This window comes from Tympanuchus pallidicinctus, unplaced genomic scaffold (genome assembly GCF_026119805.1).
Source record: "Tympanuchus pallidicinctus isolate F22 unplaced genomic scaffold, pur_lepc_1.0 scaffold12, whole genome shotgun sequence".
Classification (NCBI taxonomy): domain Eukaryota; kingdom Metazoa; phylum Chordata; class Aves; order Galliformes; family Phasianidae; genus Tympanuchus; species Tympanuchus pallidicinctus.
The window spans coordinates 15,985,182-16,007,293 of record NW_026294637.1 but is presented as its reverse complement, the minus strand read 5'-3'; the positions used below and the strand labels follow the sequence as shown (position 1 = coordinate 16,007,293).

At 38.8% G+C, this 22,112-nt stretch overlaps 1 protein-coding gene across 5 annotated transcripts in view; it reads right to left on the bottom strand.

Annotated features, from left to right (window-relative positions):
- The window catches only part of TLN2 (talin 2), a 144,394-nt gene that overhangs the window by 97,479 nt on the left and 24,803 nt on the right, over positions 1–22,112 (bottom strand). For 3 of the 5 annotated variants that reach the window (XM_052671576.1, XM_052671577.1, XM_052671574.1), the window contains exon 2: positions 3,032–3,114. The gene's annotated coding sequence lies outside the window, so the exon portion shown is untranslated. Of the gene's footprint in view, positions 1–3,031; positions 3,115–19,131; positions 19,153–21,767; positions 22,024–22,112 lie in introns of those variants that run through there. The other 2 variants (XM_052671578.1, XM_052671579.1) reach the window with 2 other exon arrangements.

Genomic DNA, 22,112 nt, shown 5'->3' with positions numbered 1-22,112 from the left:
TTTGTAAGGATCCAAACGCCTTTGAAGGATTGTTACACATGAAAGGATAAGAGATACATGCTGACAATGAAAGCTGTTAAAACTGGACATGGTCTGACTACTGCAGTCAATGAGGAAAGAATTCTTACAGTCTAGGAGAATTCATCCCCCCAAACCAGGAAAAAGACACAGTTACAGCCTTCCTGATAACAAAATAGAAAAGCAGAGACACATGAGAAATCTAACATTCCTCAGTGACTGGTTCAGGCAAGCAACTCAGCCCTCATTTATTTCCAGATTTAAAAGTATTTCCCAAGGTAAAAAGCTCACAACTAATGGAAAAGGAGATAATAACGTTACAGAGTTGTGTAATCTCTGTGAAAATTTATGAAACTGGTTCAAGGTAGAGGACAGCCCACATCTCTGAGGAAACTAGGATGGAACTCCAAAGCACCTACTACTGCAGGGATAAAAAGGAAAAAAGCTTAAAATATTGCTGGGCTTTTAGTAGGGCTTAGCAGTGTGCAAGTCAAGTAGGCTATAATTAGTCTAAGACACAGTCAACTATGTGCTAATCTCAGGCCAAAACTGTACCTTCATCAAATGTGCTCATAAAGAGACCCTGACAGTGATCTTCCTTAGCAGTTCATGGTCAAATTAGCAGATTCTTCAAATGGCTGAGCCCGAATTCACATTCAGTTTCTAGGAAGGCCTATTTCAAGATGCAGACGGAACACTGGATGAATCTCATGCCTCATAACTATCTGCTCAAAAATGTTATGTAAGTATCGTATGTAAGAATAGATACTCTGTACTTACACAAACATTTAAATATACATGTATATTTGTATGAAACTTATGAAAAAACACTTGCACAGGCAATTGAAAATATATTAGACAGGCTAGTGCTTTTGACACAGGCACAAATTCACATTTAGATGTGCTGAACTCCAGCTAGGACTCTCATCTAAAGTCCAAGAAGATTACTGAGTATATTCTCTGCATAAACCATCTCTCTAGTGAACTTGGTTCCTTAAGCCAGAATAAAATAACCTACCAGGACCTCTCTTATGTCAGCTCATGGACAATAGAACTGATGGAGAAACCAGTTCAACAGGGCTATTTAGGTGAGAATCAGGGGAAAGACTTACAGGAGTCAATTTTCTCTTACATTATGTTTCCCTTGCATCAGTATCTTAATTCAGAAACAAAACAAAACAAAACAGACACTGAATGTGAAAGACAGGAAAGATTAGGTTCCTTAAGTAAAATCCAAGTAAACACACTTTCTATCACTAACCCTGAATAATCTTCTAAGGAATGGAATTTGTGCAATGACAATCATACAACATTAAACCTGATTAAGAGAATTTCCAGAGATTTTATCTTTTGCTCTCCTTTAATCCAACACATGCATGCAAAAAATAAATTGAAATGTTTCTTACTACCCAAACTCTTTTCCAACAGTGATTCCACCACTGACAGTGGTTATTTCCTTCTACTAACAAAATTTTACTTTAGGTCAGAATTGTACAAAATCACTAAATTCCAAATCCAAAGATCTTAAATTAATTTCACAGTCAGGACTTACAGCCATCAATGAAGCAAGATCCCATGAGAAGAGATCTCTGAATTCAAGTGCAGTTTGTTCTCCTACCACTCACTTACATATGCAACATCCAGAAGCACTGACATATTACTGATAGAGAAGAGGGACTTGGAGCAATTCATTTATGAATCAGGTCAACACGAACAAACTGAAAACATTTCCAGGGGAAAAATCTTCTTTCACACTTAAGAATCCCAATACTGAGAATATTCCCAAAATATCTGTTATTTCTGATTTGCAAGGAGTTATCAAAGCAGTTCAGTCACTTACACATCCACAGATAATTAGCCTGACTAATGTAAGAGATGCTTTAAAAAAATAATTTCTTACATCAAAACCTAATTAACATATTTGCCACACTATTTCATTAAACATTTGATAACAGGGATTTAATAACAGCATCACTGACATGAGGAAAATATTGGCATTACAACAGAGGACCTAATGTAGAGATAATTCATAAATACACACTGGTTATAGTGATCTTTTTGGCAGTCTTTATCATAAGAATTCCCCATAAATACTTGATTCCAACTAAAAAATATATTTTTTATATTTTATATTATTTATATTCATATTTTATATATCATAAGATATATAAGAACAAAGTAGAGCTACAAGTCTTCTCTTAACATTTGCAAATAAAATGAAATAAACAGCTTAAGCAACTATTTACTCTTTAATGATTTTACTTCATTTAACCTTGTCCTTAGACATAGCTGGTAATAAACTGAAATGCTGCTTCATTTACAGGCCATTTTAAAAGTTCACTGTAGATATTCTTCAAATATGGAGAAGGGCAGGACAAAATTCCATTAGCAAAATTTCAGTACTGCAAGCACCATTTGCAAATGAGGAATCAGAGCCAGGGACACATTTAGAGCAACAATGTGCACAGGGTCAAAATTACTCCAACAAATCAAGAAACTAGAGTATGATTTAACAACATTTTGTCCGAAGCCAGGCTTACCACTTCAGCCTTCACTTCCCATAGCATTATAGTCTAGAAATAATTTATCTGTTTAGTCTAGAAATGATTTTTCTTTTCTCTCCTGTTACCTCTCTCATATGTATTAAAATGAAGCCAAGTCGTCATCTCAGCTATTTGTTCTCATACCAGTGAAAGGCACAGCCCTTCTTTCTGAGGCTTAGAGAACTCATTTATTTTGTATTATCTTCCAGTCTCCCTGGAAACTGTTTAAAAATAGGCAGAAGATGTAATGGTCAGGTTAGTCTCCTGGCTGTTATTCACAATGTTTACTTGGAGCTTCAACATTCATGTATCACATTTGATTTTCACCTTGATTTCTTTTCACACATACATCCACAGCTGTATATATTTCATATGTTACCAACATACACAGGCAGTAGACAAAGGTTTTAAATTACTGTAATTATTCTCTGTCACACTGCATAAAGAAATCAAAGCAAACAGAACCTTACCTCAAAATTAAACTTCATTTCATAGAAAATAAGGCAGTCTCAATGCACTGTCTGACCATGCAGGATGCTCTCAGTAACCAGGTCTGTAACACAGGAAACAAACAAGTTACTTTCTTATCCCCAGTCCATTCATTTCAACATTAAAAGTGCCTTCTGCCAGGACACTGAAAAGGAAGCAACTCAGGAAACTATGAGTTTCCTTTTCTCTTTTAGAACTGGAATATGCATTGCCAAAGAAAATAGCCTATGATAATCCAATCCAACCTTCTAAATTCAAGGCTTCTAAATTACTCACATTAAAAGTTCATTACGAATGAGATCCGAATTCATAGAGGTAAGCACCTTCAAATTGTCTAGTCACTTGATAAAAAGCCTGTAGCACAAGCCTGAGTGCTAACACAAACAAAGCAATCACAGTCTCTCACACAGTACTATTTTGCAATAACACTGCTTTTCTACGGCTTAAAGTCTCCTTATGAAGTACCTCAGTGTAGTAAACACCTAAACAAAATTCTCTCTGGGCTACTTCCCTTCACAGTGCACCTCATTTTGAAAGTATGGTTGCAAAAAAACAGAGTTAAAGTTTCTGTTTTCTTTTTAGAAAAAAGAGAAGGGGAAAAAATATATATCTATTTCAAGGTTTTGGCTGTTTGGGGAAGGTGAGCTTTGTTCCTTGGGCTGGTTTTAGACTTTGCATTCCTCTGATCTGAGGCTTTGGGGAGGAACTTGTTCTTTGTTTTTAATTCAAACAAAACATAACTTATCATGGAAGTTTAATACACAACTCATGCAGATGAGCAAATCAGTTGGAACAGAAATAAATTGCAATATATATTTTTTTCCATGCAACATTATGAAATTAACAATATCTTCTATCTACGTCAGTGATTACAAAATTGTCTGGTCACTGCTCCAGACAAAGCAATATGTCTCAAGAAATAAAAAGCCAGGTTAGATTGAGCTGTGGGCAACTTAATCATGTACTTGATCTAGTGGTTGGCAACTGTGCCTGCAGCAAAGAGGTTGGAACTTGATGATCCTTGAGGTTCCTTTCAACTCAAGCTACTCTACGATTCAAAAATAAAGCTTGCCTGTGTATGTTCCATGTGTATGTTCTGTGACTGCAGTCACAGAAAGGTGTCACCCTCACTTTCAAATCTCTTGGAGCAGCTATCCAAAAGTTCAGTGTATTTTCCTTGACAAGGCTGGTTAGAAAGGTGATTCTGTTTTCCTTCCCTTGGACTTTAAAGTAACCATAACTGTATTGCCAAACAGCTCCTAGCTGTGGCACAGGTCAGACAAAACACAGTCTGCATTCGGATATTTCAGCATCCAGTGGATCATCCGCCCAGAAGCTGGCATTACAATAGTTTGCTTTTATAACCAGATGCCTCACACGTGTTCAACTTTCAATGCAGACCAAGTTATTTTGATGTACACCAAGAAGGTACGTGTGAGCTGAATTGTAAGGCACGCCATTGGTGAGCACTACAAAGATTTTTCCGCTAACATTTAAGGTGAAGACAAAGCAAGGTCAGTGTTGTGCTGAATATGTAATGCCTTCCCATGTGAAGCTATGTCATCATGCAAATAATTCAATGAAGGCAACTTTTATTTTATTTATCATTGTAAGATGATAGAGGCCTGTTCAGCACAGCCCATCAATTTGCTAGTCACTCAGGAAACTAGTTTTTATTTTTCCAAACTTGCACATAATTATATATTTTTTATTTACTTGTTTTAAATGTGATTCTAAAGTATTTCAATTTCTTTCAACATTTATACCTTTCTTCATCTTCATAGCTCTTCATAGAGGCTATGAGAGATGTTACGAGAGATGTTACGCTGTGAGAGCAGCAAATATCAGGTTAGCAGCATTTCACCTTTGCAGAATCCTCAACTGAGGCTGATACTTAACAGACTTGCATCAAAAACCAGTGTCTAAAGAACATATCATATTTATGGGACAACAACAGCAGAAGTAGCAGAGAAATGAATCTGAGTATTGCTGCTTTCTAGTTACACCTGGTTCCCCAAACAAGCTTTCCAATTTAATACAAGCTGTTCATTCATCAGGGCTGAGAAGCTGCTACGAAGCCTGCTCTTTTCAGATGCAATTCTATAACAATTTATTCCTGTTGCTAAAGAAAAACAATCTCTTGTTTTCAGGTTATAAACTGAAAACAAAATTACAGTTTCTCTGCTGTGACAGAACTCTAAATAGGTTTTTCTCTAGTTTACCATGGAGGTCTACCCAATGTTAACCCTAAATGTGACTATGATGGATGGAGGTGAATGAACTGCCCTCAAAGGTTTTATAATAGAAGGAACAAAACACCACATTTGCACGTATTACTAGAGCAATCTAATGATTAGAATATCACATTTCCAAATTACAACTTCATTTAAAACAAGAGATTCAATTATATGAATATTTAACAGAAGGAAAATGTATGAACATGGTAGAGTCTTAAATAAATTGTTTATCCTATGTTCCATTTTAAGACTGGCTTGAACAAACGTGACTGTGGGAAGGATGTTCATTTTTCAAGTGGGCCAATTGCTGCTCAAGATACAATATACTTTTTTTCAAAAAACTTGCCAAGTGACAATTGTAACTAAACAGCCTGGGATGATTAATCACTGCTTATATAGTCTATTGTCCTCACCTGGAACGCAGCCAGAAATGAAACTCAGCTGCCCAAAACCCCAGTCAGCAAACGAGCTGTGCTGCAGCCTGGGTTCCTATCACTGAGTGCACTCTCCAGCATTCTTAGCCTGCTGTGGAACGGGGGTGATGAGTTCATCAAGCACCAAACTCCACACGTTTACACAGAACTCAGTGGGGCTGAGCATTCCAAGCCTAACTCCTCCCCACTCTTTTTACTTTTAAAATCAGCTGCAGCTGCAGAACTATGAATTTATTTTGGTTCAAGTGCTACTAATGTTATTCACAGAAAAAAAGAATATTGAGTACAACAGAAAAGCACAGGGAAAGTGTTATTTCCAAATTAAATTCCAGAACCCCCCAGAACTGTGAACTGACGTGCTCCAAAAGTAATGCCTTCTATTTATTTCTTTGAAAGTGACAACAGACACAATGTGCAAAACAACACTGTTTGATAGAGCAAATTCTCAGCTACAGAAACATTATTTCTTCAACACAGTCATGACTCTTAGCTTTTCATTTTCATCAGCAATGAACAGGAGCCTACATGCTGCACTCATAAAAATCCACACCAGAAGAGGTGACCCACTGTCACTGCTGAAATGCACCACCCACTGCTCACACTCACTGGTCTCCATTAATATTAAGCAAGCACTGTTGAATGCCAATGGTGCCATTTTTTTCTGCATGGAGTAATTCAGTGTGGCCTTCCAGCAGCTGAAGAGAGCATATAAAAAGGAAGAGAACAGCTGCTTACAAGGATGGATAGTGATAGGACAAGGGAGTATGGTCAAACTGAGACAGGGGAGGTTTAGGTTAAGTATTAGGAAGAAGTTTTTCACCCAGAGGGTGGTGAGGCACTGGAACAGGCTGCCCAAGGAGGCTGTGGATGCCCCATCCCTGGAGGCATTCAAGGCCTGGATGTGGATCTGGGCAGCCTGCTCTGCTGGTTGGTGACCTGCACACAGCAGGGGGTTGGAACTGGATAAGCATTGTGGTCTATTCATCCACACCTCCACATCAGACTCCATTCTGCCAGAATGTCCTTCTGCTGCCATCGGTGGCACAGCAAATACTGGCTGGAGGGTTCAACATCTACTGCCATACCACTTTCATCTTCCTCTGATGTTGCTGGCCAACATAATAAAATAGGAGGCATTACTTAGGAGCTGCCCTCATATGATTTTGCCCCTCACAGATAGTTCAGGTAGTCTGTATTCACAAAGCTCTTGGTACTGCTGCGTTTCACTTCAGCAGTATCTGCATTGGCACCTCTCTGAGACTGTAAAGGTAGATACCAGCCTCCCCCCATACTGTGTTGTTTCCATTCACATATTTTCTCTGTGGTTGTACCTTACCAATCTAGGCAAAGCTAGCTACACCCAGGTTATCAAGAAAATCGGGTAACTCCTTACTTCGAATTTGGGAGTTTTTATTGATCTATCTGAACTCCAAACACATTAACTGTGCTTTGTTCTTTGTAACTCAAGTGGTGCTATTAAACAGTGTGTTAAGTTTGAATAGCCATTTAACCTCAACAACCAATTTCTATTAACTAACACTAATATTCTAGTTTAATCAAAATCTTACACTTCTCTGCATTTACTAAAGCCAAACATTTGTGTCTTTTTGTCTTCCAGTAGTATCTGTTCAAAATAACTACTACAAACAAACTTCTTGTTTGTTCTTCTTCAATAATGTGTAGTTAACAGCTGTGTCAGATCTCATAAATGATCACCTACTCAAAAAATGTTTTCAGCACATAGGCAGTTTTTACTATCCCTCAGCTGAAATTATACTCTCAGATACAATTCTTCCCTTAACATTTGTAACTAAAATAACTTCAACAATGTAAAGTTTATGAAAATGGTGCTTCAGTGTGTGAAGTATTCAATCTTGGGTTTTCTTCCTTCACACCTCACAGGTGGAGCCAACACAGCCTCACAATCACCTGCTATCAACCTCAGAGGCTCTAACTACAGCTTTGCTCTCTCAGGTCTGAACTGTTCTTCTGAGCTTTAAAGACTTGCCAATCTTTAGCACATCCTATAAACACGGGATAGCATCAGGAGGTCTGAACAGGCTCAACAAGTAAGTTTTGCAACACAAGGGGGAAATACAGTATTAATTTCTTCTCAAGGTATGTCTGTATACAAGGTTGAAGAAACTGCCTGTTTTGACCATTTAAAGCCATCTACACTCTGATGCATTTTCAAGATAACAAAAGTCTCCAATCTCTCACCCAATGACACTGAACTCATTTCTGCAACAAATGAGACAAACACCCTGTTTTCACCAACTTTAAGCTTTTGTCAGGTGAGGGCTGCTTTCTTTTGGATCCGCACTCCTCTTTAGTAGTGGGAAGTTCTCTTTCCCCAAACTTCTATTCCTCAAACTACATTCAGAGTTGTCATTTGAACCCTCTACATAACCAGCTCTAATTTTGTTGCCTGCTAGGAAGAGAAGATCTTATTTAATGTGTTCAATTATCTCTGTGGGAGTTGGAGAGCAAAGAAGGTTTACCAAACTAGAAATGTTAACTTACTTCCACTTTATTATTACTACTAGAAAAAGCTCCAGCAAATACTCACATTCAGTCACGGTTGTTAAGTTCTTTGAAATGCATGTGCCCGGAACAGTATGTCATCCTGGCATCAAACTGCAATGCCTTCCTTTGATGCCAGAAAGTCTGACTTGACTGATTCACCAGAGTAATGTGAAATACAAGGCAGTTATGCTTTAGTGCCCTCCTGAGAAGGCAGGCAGTAGCACAGTGTTACCTGTCAAACTCACCTATACTTCCATCATGACGTGAACAACTTCTGCCTTACAAAACATTTAGAGTCTGGCAATGATCAGCCGCTTCAACATAAGCCAGGCTCACTATGTCTGCAAGGAGTTTACTAGAATCATCTTTTAATAACAGAACTAAACTTTTTTCCAATAACGTGATACCTGGTAAATGAAACTGACAGAAAATGATGTGAAATAACACACTTTTGAACCACGAGTACCCAGCAGTTACCATTACATCAGGGTATCGTTCCCACTAACTGTAACTTCTGATCTTTCCTGACATGGAGTCTGCACTGAAGTTATCCTTTATTTACAACTGGACAAACTGCAAACTGTTCAACAACTGTAAACAAGAAGTTACACCTATTTTTCACGGAAGCATAAGGAGTAGCTTGTGTCAGTACAGGCACACTTCCTGCTGGCTTCTGATGCCTGAGCAGTGTAGAACCCCAGAGCATCAGAACAAAAAACCTCTGTACAAGGTGTGTTTTCTTCTCAACCTGTGATGCCATACACTCAGAATAATCAAATACGTACCTGGACATAAGTCAGAATTCAGATTTCTTACCCAATTATGCTGATACACACTACAATAACAATTATTCAGCAACCCCTGATAAAGCCTCGCTGATTCAGCTGAAGCTACTCAACCTCAGCAATTCTACTGCAATATAAGTAAGCAACAGAATATTTGCATTGTCTTTGTAAGAAAAAAAGCATGAATTCAACTGTCATGAGTAATTACTATCAAAAAATACACAGGAACAGCTTCTTCCTGTGCTATTAAGTCATGAATTATTCAGACTGCAAACATTTCTAAATAAGCAACATGTACAGTAGGTAAATGTAGGTTGCATTCCCCTTCAAGGCACTCATCTGAGAAAGGATAACAACTCATGATATAACAAGTTCTGCTCCCAATCTCCATTCAAGCTTTCTCCTTCAAAAAAATGCATTTCACCTTCAAATACCTCTTCTCCCACTCCACCTCTCCAAGAATAGAAGTTACCCAATTATTAATCCTCCAATATTAACCTATTCTTACAGCTGAGGTATAAAAGAATTTATCTTATACAGCAATTCCAACCACCATTGTTTTTGTATTTTGGTTTTATTAAACTTTTTGAGAAGAAATAATTACAATTTTCCTGTTGATCTACTATACAGATGGTGTATACAGATTGGAGCCCCACAGACAAATGAAATTATGGGCTTGAAACTGCATGAAGTTAGTAAGCAAGCATGTGAGAATGAGAGATCTACAAGGCCAGCCCATTCCTTGACAACAAGCACTAAAAAGCATAGGTAAAACAAGGAACAGCGTGTATTTCTGAAACTAAATTTAGCACTGAAGCACAAGCTATTATACATATTATATATGTATATTATATAATTAATACATATGCATCTGTAGCCACCTTTAAGCTTCAAAATGAGCTAACTGCTGGAAATCTGTTGTCTGTACATACGTACTTTAAGCCTTAGTGGGCAGCAGCGCTCTTGGAGTCAAGACAGCCTCAAGAAAGAGAACAGAGGCAGAACTTAAAAATGGATGCCGATCAATGCTCTATTTCTGCATCCTGAGTCTAGATAGTTCAGGCTATGTAATGTCTCTACGTGCTGTACATTTTGATGTCTGATTGACATCAACCTCATTGAAACAGATTTCTAATCATGTATATCACGTCAGAAGCTACAAAGGCCTTTCAGCAGGCTTAGTTTGCAAGTTTCATGAATATTAACTTAAGAATTGAGGTGTTTCACCACTCATTTTCTGTATGTGCATTGAGAATTTATTTAAGTTAGGAACACTAAGATACAAGAGCACTAAAGTACAGTTAAAAAAATGCACCTTCCTTCATAGTCTTTTAAAAAATCAAGCAGAAGGGTGACATTTCTAAGGATGGATCCCATGCATGAATAAAGAGTGCACATAAGAAAAGGGATAGCAAAAAACAGCATCACATGAAGTTTCAGAGCCGGCACTATTCTTGAACAATTCCAAGTCATAGTTCACTGTTATTTGCAATAGTACGTTTTCAGAGACCTGCTGTCCACCTGCAGATTGCCACTTAGTAGTGACACAGCAGAGATGAATTTAGATTCAGAAATGCACACAAGCACTGAGCTCTAGACACTGAAGACTGAAAGTGACGGCTCCCTGACAACCGACTTCAGGACTTGTAGTCTGCTCTTGTGGAAAACAGATCCAGTTAAAACCTGAGCCTTATCTACAAAGGCTGCATCTCAGCTAAGATGCAAACAAATGCAATCCTCAAGTTTCAGGTCTGAAATGTTGGAAATTCAGAAGATCCAGTGGTGACCCCCTGGCTGCACTGGTTTTTAATGCCATCATCATTAACTTTTTTCTGTTTCACTCTCCTTCATCAGGACTCTGTTCTACAGCTCTAGTTACCAACTAGGCAGAGTAGCACAGCAGTTCTAAAGGAGCCACCATAAACAGGGCTTTATTCAAACTGTAAATAGCTTCAAAGCTTTTATCCATCTTTCTTCCCTCCTACTGGCAGCAACAAGTAGGTTTAATCTTTCTGCAGACATGGACAGCAGACATTCTTATTCACTGCTGCTATTGTTTGCAATGGAACTGCAGCCTGTTGCTATTGTTAGTAGTGCTATTACAAGTTAATGAACACAAACTGCGTGGGCCACAGAAATCCTTGCAGGAAGAGTAATAGAGGTGATTGACTCCAATTACAGACAGTTAAACTGATAAAGCTTATTGCATTACCAATATTCTATTTACTTACATAACTCATTTTTACAAGTGATAATACAAGGTTATAATGAAGTTATGAGATTGTCTCCAATGTGACCACTTCCATATTGAATCGTGATGTGAAATTCATACGGAATTTTGGCTAAATGCCTGCACAAAAAGTCACCAGCAGTATGTGCAGCAACAGTTTCAGGATCTCAGCTTTACGCCCAGGGCTGGTGCCTGAGCTGGATAAACAATAAAAATGACCCTTCAAAGGGCAGGTAAAAAAAATACTACGAGGTTTGTGTTTACATAGTTTCCTCACAGTGCGTTACCACAACAGGACAACTGCTGCTCACATGGTGCAATTCTCAAACTATGTTCAGCACAGAATTAACCAGCTAATTCTATTCCCAACAAAACTACAGTCCATCTACACCGTAGCAAAGAAAGCATACAATTTATCTCTTTGGCATGGCTAAAGAGGAGTTTGCCAACTTTCCAAACATTCCTCGAAAGCTGCTCTACATTTGCGCCCTGAAGGTTAGTACAGTATTATTTTAGAAACTCCAGAATGTGTTGGAAATTCATTCTCAATATAAACAACCCGGATTTTCATTTTTATACCCTCCTCGCTGTTTCACTAGAGTGAAGTCATTCTACTTAAGAGCAGTGTTTTGCATCCTTACTTTCAGATAAAGCTATTTAACACTTATCTTAGGCAGCGTGTTTACTATCCTGATGGTAAGAAACATACCAGAGTAACATACTGAAATTCCAGAAGTTTCCATGTGCCTCCCTCTCCAAATAACAGCTACTTATTCAAGTCAGCAAAGTCTCATCAAACACGTTAAGAAGCTTACTGGCTATTTAACAGATTAGGGGTTCATTTTCTTGCAAGAGGTACAATTCTTTTGATATAACTTGAAAAAGAAAGAAGCAGCTTTATCTCTGCTAGTTATCAGAATTCTCCAATGACTGAGAATTCAGTAGCTGTACGAAGTGGACACAACTGCAGTACACCACATCAGACTGACATAAAGTTTCTCTTTCGGCCTGCTGAGTCTTAAGGACCATAAGTTAACATTTCAGATAAAACAGCACATCTTCAGGTCCTAGCATCACCATATTCTTATGTTCATTACTTTAGAGCCGCACTCACACTGTCCCAGGGGACACTATTTGGAATCACCATTTAAATGGGTGAAGAAGAAGAGGCAATGTTGAAAACACTTATGTAAGAAATGTGTGCAGCTTATACTTTTCACTGAAGCCAAACACAAAAGAAACTGAGCTTCCCTGCCACTCCACTACTGCAGTGAAAGAAAGATGTCTTCTTTTGACTGAACTAAGCTTTCTCAGGTAGTTCTGGGCTGAGGCACTGTCCAATATAGGAGTCCTACTGTCCAATATGTCCTACTATATAGGAGTACACAGAATAACCCATTTATAACCCATTTCAGAATGAGTTATCTATTTCCAACTACATGCTCTAAGTTTTGTTTGTGTGGGGTTTTTGTTTTTTGGCTTTTCTTTTTTTACACAGATCATATTTATTCAGTAACAAAGAATGGATAACTCCATCACACTTCCGCTCTGAAATGATCTTTCTCAGATCCCTGAACTGAATCAACCTTCCAATTGCATACAAGTCATTTAACTCAGAGATGTCTCAATCCATGTGAGCATCCACACAGCTGCCACTGCGCTCCAGCAGGGTGGCATGGCTGAAAAACAAACAAGCAAGCAACAACAAAAACCCACCAACCACATTTCAGCAACAAGTCAAGGTGTTCCTACAGAAGAGTAGACTGAAACTTGCCTAAAATTTCCACTGAAAAAATCTACCAAAAAAAGGTTTCCACTGTTTTTATATTCATTTTCTTAGAGTTTCAGAAAGGGAAAAAAAAAAAAAAAAAAAAAAAAAAAAAAACAGGAAAAAGCCCAAACCCAAGCAATTTACTGCCCGGTCTTCTTGAAAATTGTCAGTGTGTCACTGTGACCCCTTCACAATCTGCACAGAACTTAGTCCTAAGAGAGAAAAAGGCAAAACCATTGCACTCTTACTCCCCAGTATGCCATAGCACTGCAGCATCTTCAGAATATTACACAGTTGCTGTCCAAATTCCAATGTTTGTTCATACACCATTTGCCCAAGGGATTGATTCCCCTGCATTCTGAAAGCACATCTGAACTGCCTATCGCTTCCAGATTTTGAAAGGAGAAATTACTGTTATAACTCAGCTGGGTTGTCTTAAAAGCCCTGCTAAAAGCTCTCTGGTTTTCATCCCAGAGTCTTACTTCAGATTAAATACATTTCCTGTGCAATAATTTTCCAAGTATATAAAGCTCATATTCAAGTCTTGGGCAATACAATTCATATAATAAGAAAGAGGAACATAACAGCACTTCCATTGCAGTTCACTTCAAATACGTGCAAAATATTTGGGAACATCAGCTGCTGCACATACTGCTTCCTAATCAAGGATCTGAAACACTACATTCAGAATTTGCAGTAAGCATAAAATCTGTTAACCATGACTAGCACCCAATTCTGCACTTTATGGCTTTATCATATCAAGTTAACACACAGATAAAAACTGATTTTGCCGCCCCAGAAACACAACTAAAGTCAAACAAGTGCAACAGCCAACACAGAGACCTGCTCAAGTTAATGATAAATGAAGCTGATGTACAAAATCTCCACAGCTGCAGATCAAGCACCAGCTACCAGCCTGATCTTAGTTATCAGAGCACAGACACCAGTCAGGCTGCAAAAAAATCAGGAATTTACCCAGATGTCCCTCCCTGAAGTCACAGGCCACAAAGTTAACATACAGGAATCTACTGAGAATATAACTGGTTTTGTTGAACACAACAACTAAAATACCTGTTTGGGAACATTAACTTTCTCCATAGACTACAGGAATGTAAGAACCAACATTTAGTAAATGATTACCATGAAGCTAGGCATAAACCATTTGAAGGAACAGAGGAGCTGAGCATATCCATGAAGAAATGGTAATGTTATGCAACCATCTTTTGGTAGACAGAATTTAGCAGGTCAACAGGACAAACAGCATGGTCAGAACTCAAATTCCATCTCTGCTGCTGTTTCTAACCCTGTGCATCAGTTCCTACATGGATTTTGTCATGAAAAATTTAAAGCGCTCCTGATTAACCCACTTCTGTCACAGCATGCTTAAAAGCAAAGCCCCTGACTTGGCAGAAAATTCAGAGCAGCCCAAGTAAAGGATGCAGTGCAGACAAAGCGAGAAGCCAGCAACAAAACTGAGCTACTACTGAGACTGGAATTAGGTAATTGCCTGCCTATGACTAAAACAGTCATTGAAGCAATATTTAGTGTGCAAGCATTTTCAAGCGTCTGACTTGAAACCAGACAGTACAAGACTACAACAGTGTTTCTTAAAACCAACATTTTATCAAGTTACTGAAAGCAGAAGACAGCTGCAGAACGTCCTTCAGCATCAGTTTAACATCATTCACCATTATTTTCTGAGTTGATTTTCACTCCAGCTGCTCTCATGAAGGATGAGCACTCAAGTCTCCTGTCACCAGGGGTTACTGGCTAGTCAGATAGTGCTTTGCTGTACAGATAGATGGCCAACAAGCTTTTAAAAGCAACTCAAGCCAAGAATATCAAAGCTGAGCCTTGCTTCTTGACTGACAAGACTGAGGAGGGCCATGAAGCAAGAACTAGATCTCTGGTTGACATATTTCCCTCTGGCATGTGGCCTTGACCTAAGTGCAGCCTGCATTTAAGAGGGGCAACAGAGAAAACCAAATGAAATATAGCCCTAAAGTAGCTTAAAGAGACCCACAGATGGGCTGAGGAACAAACAATTTCAGAGATGGAAGGAAGTGAGGCCTGCAATGCGCTGAGAAGAACAGCGTAAAAGAAACCAGAACAATATTAGGCTTTTCCACTGCAGAGGTGTCAGAAGCACCCCGCAGTGTGATGCAGGCTGTGAGGCAGCTTATTGGTCTCCCAGAGACCTGGGCACTTCTTCTCCTGGAAACACAGTTTTGCTGAACTTTTCCTCTTCAAGTTGCAGAGGTTTTCCCCTTAACTTTCATTTACAGCAGGAACTGCTTCACAACTGCTTTCCAGTTCCACCCACCAGATTCTGCTTTGAAATACCAACTCACTACATCTTCCAAGACTCTCCCTTACTCTCCACTGGGACTTAAACTCACTCAGCTTTGCCAGTGATCCAGGAAATAAGCAGTTGCTGCTGTCATGCAGTCCATTTTTTACTAATTTCTGCACACAGTCACATAACGTGACCCCTCTGGGGACTACTATTACTAAGCTGTCAGTCCTAAGAAGCTCCAGTAATTACAGAGATGCCCTGGCCTCAAATTACCTTTCAAAGAGGACAGCATATTAACAACCAAGCAATACTACTCACTGCAAAATAAAGCTGAACACTGACAGTGATTAAATGACAGCTGCAAAAATTTAGAAAAGTTGCATTCTACTTTCACATCTTCCTTTTTGGTTCCAAAAGCCCTGCTTTATTTCAGGTTCTCCAGAACAAACTTGCACTGCGATTTCTGAGCCTTTCTTTCCCACTGAAGATGCTGGGCACAGTGGGAAGAGTTTGAGAACAACGAGAAAAGGCCTCAATAACTGTAGCACATTTCAGCCACAGTGAAAATTACAGCTGTGACCTTAGCTTACCAAATGTTGGTAATGCGAAACTAGTTCACACAGTACTTGAATTATCCCAGAGTATGAAATCCATGATTCTGTGGCTATTAACTCAAAAAAGAAAGTATTCAAAGGGTGCTTGCTCAATATTAAATACTGTAGCAACAACAAATCTCCAAAAATGAAACAGAACTTGCAAAACAGCTCAGTGGATTAACACCATCCAGTCTCCCACAGAATTCCTCCTCCCACACAACTGCAAGTTTGAAAGATGTTCAAAATGGATGTTATCCTAGATTTTCTTCAACTGAAAACAAGATTTGTAGACAATACATCACAGTGTTGATCAACAAGTAAATTTACAAACAAAACTAAAGTTTTTAAAACAAAAGTAGAAATTGCCAGTTAAGTACTTACTGTGTTATAAAATACATGCTAAAAATAATCAGAAATGTAATTTCTTTTACTAAACAAATTAGTCACCACAGCATTTCTCTCATTTACTTCTTAAGAATACACAGTATTAGACTGGTCAACACAACGACCTAAAAGCTTTGAGTGCTTTCAGATTTTGCTGTTTGGGGAAGGGCGTACTTAAAACACCAGTGAAAGCAATGCCTTTCATGCAAAATAATAATAATAATAACAATAATAATAATAATAATAATAATCTAAAAACCAATCAGGTTAGCTCAAGATTTAGTCTGCATGCATCAAGCAAGATGCATCAGCTTATATGCATACTTGGTAAGGATCTGCACTGCTAGGTGCACCTTTTATCTTCTATACACTACGCATGCTCAGTTAGCATACATTCAGATTCAATTAGCAGGTCACTGGACAGCTATTAGAAATCCTCATTTCATCAGTTTTAACCAAAGATTTTAGTTTGATTTGCTAAGTATCAGACTGAGAATCACGTGTTTGAGCTCAGGAGAAGCCAGGCACTCTTAAGAAACCTTCAGTACAATTTAGTAAGGCTGACATTTGTGCTCATCTCTTACCACTACACTGAAACAGCTTTTCAGGTAGTTTTTGAGAAATGCTGGAGAAACTCTTCCTACATAAGTGCTCTTTGCTGTCCTACAAAGCAAAGCAGCTCCTCCACACTCTAGGAAGCCTTTGTACTTATTTGCAATATCAAGCATCAGAAACGCCACATTTTTTACACATCTTAAAAGTCAACTTGTTCAGAGCAGAAACTGCCATGTTACACACCAAGCAACCTCAAGGCCACATCAGCACTCTCATGGCTTTTCTAAAAAGACATAGAGATGCAGAGGGTTACTTGAACCTACCTGATAAATATTGAGGACTACAAATAGCAGTTCTTGAAACACTTCCATTACTGCGCAGAAAACCAAAAGCGACTGAAATGTTTTAAGCAGCAGGCATCCTGTTCATTTCCTATTTGCTGCCTCACAGAGACGAGGTCACTTCTAACAGCCCACAGTTTGATATAAACATCTCTAACTTTGCTACAACTGTCAAGAAAGTGGCCTGACATCCAGGTCCATTTTGTGAATGTTGGTTTGCAATTAACACGCATTAGAATATGGTGGCCTTATTTGACCTGGAAGGGGCCTACAAAGACCACCTAGTCCAACTGCCTGAGAACTTCAGAGCTAACCAAAACCTAAAGCAAATCATTGAGGGCATTACCTCCTGAACAGACACGTCCAACCCGAGGCCCACATGCAGCCACCCCCCGCCCCATGCCATCATGGTGGCAGCTGGCACACGCTCATCACTCAGCAGCAGCAGCCCAAACTTCCACCTGTGATAAAGGAATTTGAAAACAAGATTCAAGATTGCAAAAAACCTACTTTTCTTTTTTGTATACACACAACACCATTTCCAGTCAGCATAAATACATGATCTAAGTATCTGCTATGTAGGGAAAAGCAATGACATGTGGAGGTTGCTATGTAACTGCCTAAAGACTCACCTGTGAAATTCCGATTGCAAAACTACCTTACTTTCTATCTCTCTCTCTCTCTCCTCAGTACAACATTCAGTGCTCTCAGAGTCATTGAGGAGACTCCTATATGAAAACTGATCTGGTTTAAAATCTGAGCGTAATTCAGCTGCCAGGAACACAAGTCACCACCCTACCTCTGGAATACAGTACCAGATTAACTGTTGGAAGTTCACAGAGAAAACTTTGATGAAGAGTATAGCCTAAAGAGTAGCACTTCTCTCCATAGCGCTGTACAATCCGTGACAATTGCCACCACAGACACTTTGTCAAGAGATGGCTTTTCCCTCATTCCATGTTTTATAACTAGACAAAATTGAACTGCTTAATTAGTAGGTAAAATTTTATGCAGCAATTATACCACAATCCACACTCACCATGCATTTCCAGATTAACATTCAATTAACACATTCCACTGCGGAAGATTTAACTCAACTGCCGCCATCTCTATCATTAAATGAAGCAAGATGAAACATCTGTTGCCTGCATTGGTATTATGACAAATAACGTGTTGGCCACCTACAACCACTTGTACTCAATCTGACCCCTTATTACTTAAGCTTTTGCATATCTACCACAAACTAAACACTACTGTTATTCTAAATTGATTTGCTTCACATTAACGCTGTCATACTCACAGTTACGCACCTAACAGGGTCTCAGTCAAGCACAAGAACAAACAATTTCAGTAGAGTAGAATCAGAGAGCACACATAACATGACCTCACAAAAAATGACTGCTTTCTTGCCATAGCTGTGAGAAGATTGAGGCCATCGTTATTTGGAAAGTTAATTTCTGAATGCTGAACTTATCAGCATTGCTTCTAGGATATATTTAGCTGCTGTACTGTAGCTCTCAACTCAGATTACACTACTACGTAAGTTTAAAAGCAACATGTGATCATAAAGCTGTTAAGAGTAAACATGCAAGCCTTAAGGAAAAGTTTGTGTGGACTAGGTTAACCCATACACATAAAGCTTAGGCATTACAGAGGAGGACTTCAGTAACTAGTTTATCACACTTTTCATCTCTCAAAAAGTACTTGCATACTAATTTCACTATTTATGACTAGAAGAGATGAATAGCTCCCCTCATTACTGGGGAATAGCCTTTCCAAAACAGGCAGATAGAAATACACATAACATACTCTCACAGGCTCAGCTTTCTTTCCAAGTCCTTTATCCACAATGATCCACACAAATCACATAAGAGAGAGGATCAGAATCGGGTATTCACTTTGTATGCCCAAACCAAGAAATCTTACCCAGCCTAACACTGTAAAGCTCAGAAGTCAGAGTGGTTCAGCTGTATTCATTCTATGGATATGGTAAGGCAGGAAATGTGCAGCCTCAGCAAACACCAGTAACACATTTGATCTGAAAGCCAAAAAGAAAACAGTAGGCTGAAGGAGAAAGACACTGGAAAGAGTTTGACAGCAGTTCTTCCTTCCGCACAGTACATTTGAAAAGACAGTTTGTGGCAGCCTCACTTGAAGATACGGAGTATCTTAAGCCACAGGAGTATGAACCACAGTCTTCTGTAGAAGACACCACTTGATAACTTATCTGCTCCCCAAAAAGCTGCTTTAAAAAAAAAAAAAAAAAAAAAGGAGAGAAAGAAAAAAGGTAGTATGTATTACAAATAAAAGAATAAAAGATTACATTTTCATTCCTCTGTAGCATTTTCATTGTCTTCAACTTTGGAAAGTCTCAGTGCCTCTGTTCAGAGTATTTAGAAGTCAAGAGTTTTAATCCATGAGTTCAATTCAGTTTAAAACTCAAACTGTTTAAGTTACTTGTGCAGTAAATATCAACACCTGATGATAATTTAGCATCCATCTGCAGAATGAACTATGGAAAAGTTCAATCAAATAAATCATTCTTTACATAAAATCTCTGTAAGAAGAGCCAGAATTTTGAGTTTAACACGTGCACACATCGTGGGACATAGTCATTTATCCAGAATGAAAGGATAACATGGCAAAGTTCATTAACAGGCAAGATCTGCAATCTCAACTCACTTTTGTTTTTAAATTTCACTGTCCAACATTAAGCACTTTTGAATATGTGCTTCCATGCTCTGGTATAGAACAGCCAAACGCTCCCTGCAAGAGCGGTGCTTATCAGCACGTAAATAGTCACAGACCAGGAGACAATAAATATCAGTCCAGCAGTAAGGACATGAAGCAATCTTTAGCAGAGCAAATCCCAGACAAGACTGAGTGGTCATACTTCATAATCAAGTTGGTCCTCAAACTCAAGCTAGCATTCAAAACAATAAGCAAAACTTATATTAAGAATCAACTGTATCGACACAAAGTCATGTCAAAGGAGAGAGGAATGACAGTGGAGAATAAGAGACAGTTCCATTCACACACAAATATTGTTGTGCACAGAAATAATCTCCAATAAAACACTAGTAACACTACTCTTCATTAAAGAAAATTCAAAGCACTGTTAGATGATGAAGGAATGCCATTTACAGATTGGCATAACGGATGAAGACACTGCAGTTCCCAGTCACATGCAAAGCACATTTGGACTAAAATGCTTTCATGTTCCTTCCTCCAGCCATCATACAGTTGATGGCTGTATTGGAACTGTTGATCACAACCTGAACCTCTGATTGACCCCCTGAGGCCCCAGCCATAGCACAGGCAATTCACCTGTGCTACCAGGAAGGGATGGAGCCTGGCTTCACCTCTCCTAAATCCCATTTAAGGACTGACTGCCACTGAGGAAGGATCTCTCTCTGGAGATTGCTCCTTGTGGAGTTTACTGCAAGCCTACAACACCGGTGAGCATTTTCATTTATCTTTATTATCTTTCCACAGTGATAACCTTAATAAGCCTAACCTCTGCATACTTATTGACTTTACAATGGAAAACATAATCCAGAATTTCCTATTTCTAAACTGCCACAGTATGAAATTCTTGCAACAATGCTTTTTTTCTTGTTCAAATGTTTCTCTACAACCTGAATATTGCAGGATGACTGTTGTTTGAAAGACTATGCAGTGGTTGGTATGGCATTCCCACTAAGGAACACCTTAGAGACAATACCAGAGATAATAGTAGAGACACTTCTTTCTTTTCTAGTATTCTTGCTAGAATATTTAATTTAGCTTGAATTCTCCACTTCCCTATGGGTAATGCACCATTTCTGCCACAACGTGTGTTCAAATGTAGTTGTTACACTCTGCAACACACCAAAGTAAAACAGCAAAGGCGCGTCATGGGGACCCAACAGCCTCCTACTTATTTTAGGGACCCATAATAAGTTGTCTGAAATAACAGACATGAAACATTACATTCAGCTGTTCACTGAAGCAAACATACGCAGGAGATGACACACTTGACTGCCTAATCTAAAACGACCTTTGAAATGTCTGCTAAAACTCCAGCTACAGAGATGTCCAGAAAGGGAACCAGTGAAGAACAGACAAAGCAACAGAGCTTGCTGAGCATGAGATCAGTGAGGGAACCAAGTCAACTGCTACAACGCTTCAGTTTCTGAAGCCAGCCTTGACATACTGACAGAAATATTTCATCTAATGTGGCACTTCTTGGTCATTCAGAAACAAAACTGCTTGGACTGCTAGAGTTGTTTCCAAACTAGGCAACTGCAATAAAATAAATTACAAACAAAATCCTCCCATGCTTTTATCATGCATCACTGTATAACACACATGTTAAGTGCATAGGCATGAGGTGAAACATCATGTATACTACACAATACCCTGCCAGAGACAAAAATTCGTAACATGTAACTTCAGGTTATCAAATTACATCCTACTATATTCAGTTAGCTTAAACTTAACATGCTAAGTCTACAGCCTTTCCTTACAGAATGCAGAGCTTTAAGTGAAAGCAAAGTATTCCCCCATTCCACGGTACTTACAGGTTCTTTTGAGCCAATCTGGGATCTCAGAATACTGGAATGGATCAACAAAACAGTCCAGCAGCGAGCAAGAATTGACATCATCCAGTGGCACAGCACTGTTGGAGGGACCACCGTCACCCCTTCTCTTTCAGCCCCCCAAAATAAACCAAGCCAACAAAGCAGCTTAAAATGGTCTAAAAAGACCATTTTAAATATTCTAAATGAGAAGGCAAATGAAAGCAAGTTATGTCATTGCTCTCTGGAACGTGCCTCTGTTACAGGCACACCAAGCCAAATAACAAAGGAAAAAAAACAACCCTTGAAATATGGCAGTAAAATGACCCATGCTCTAGTTTCTTCAAA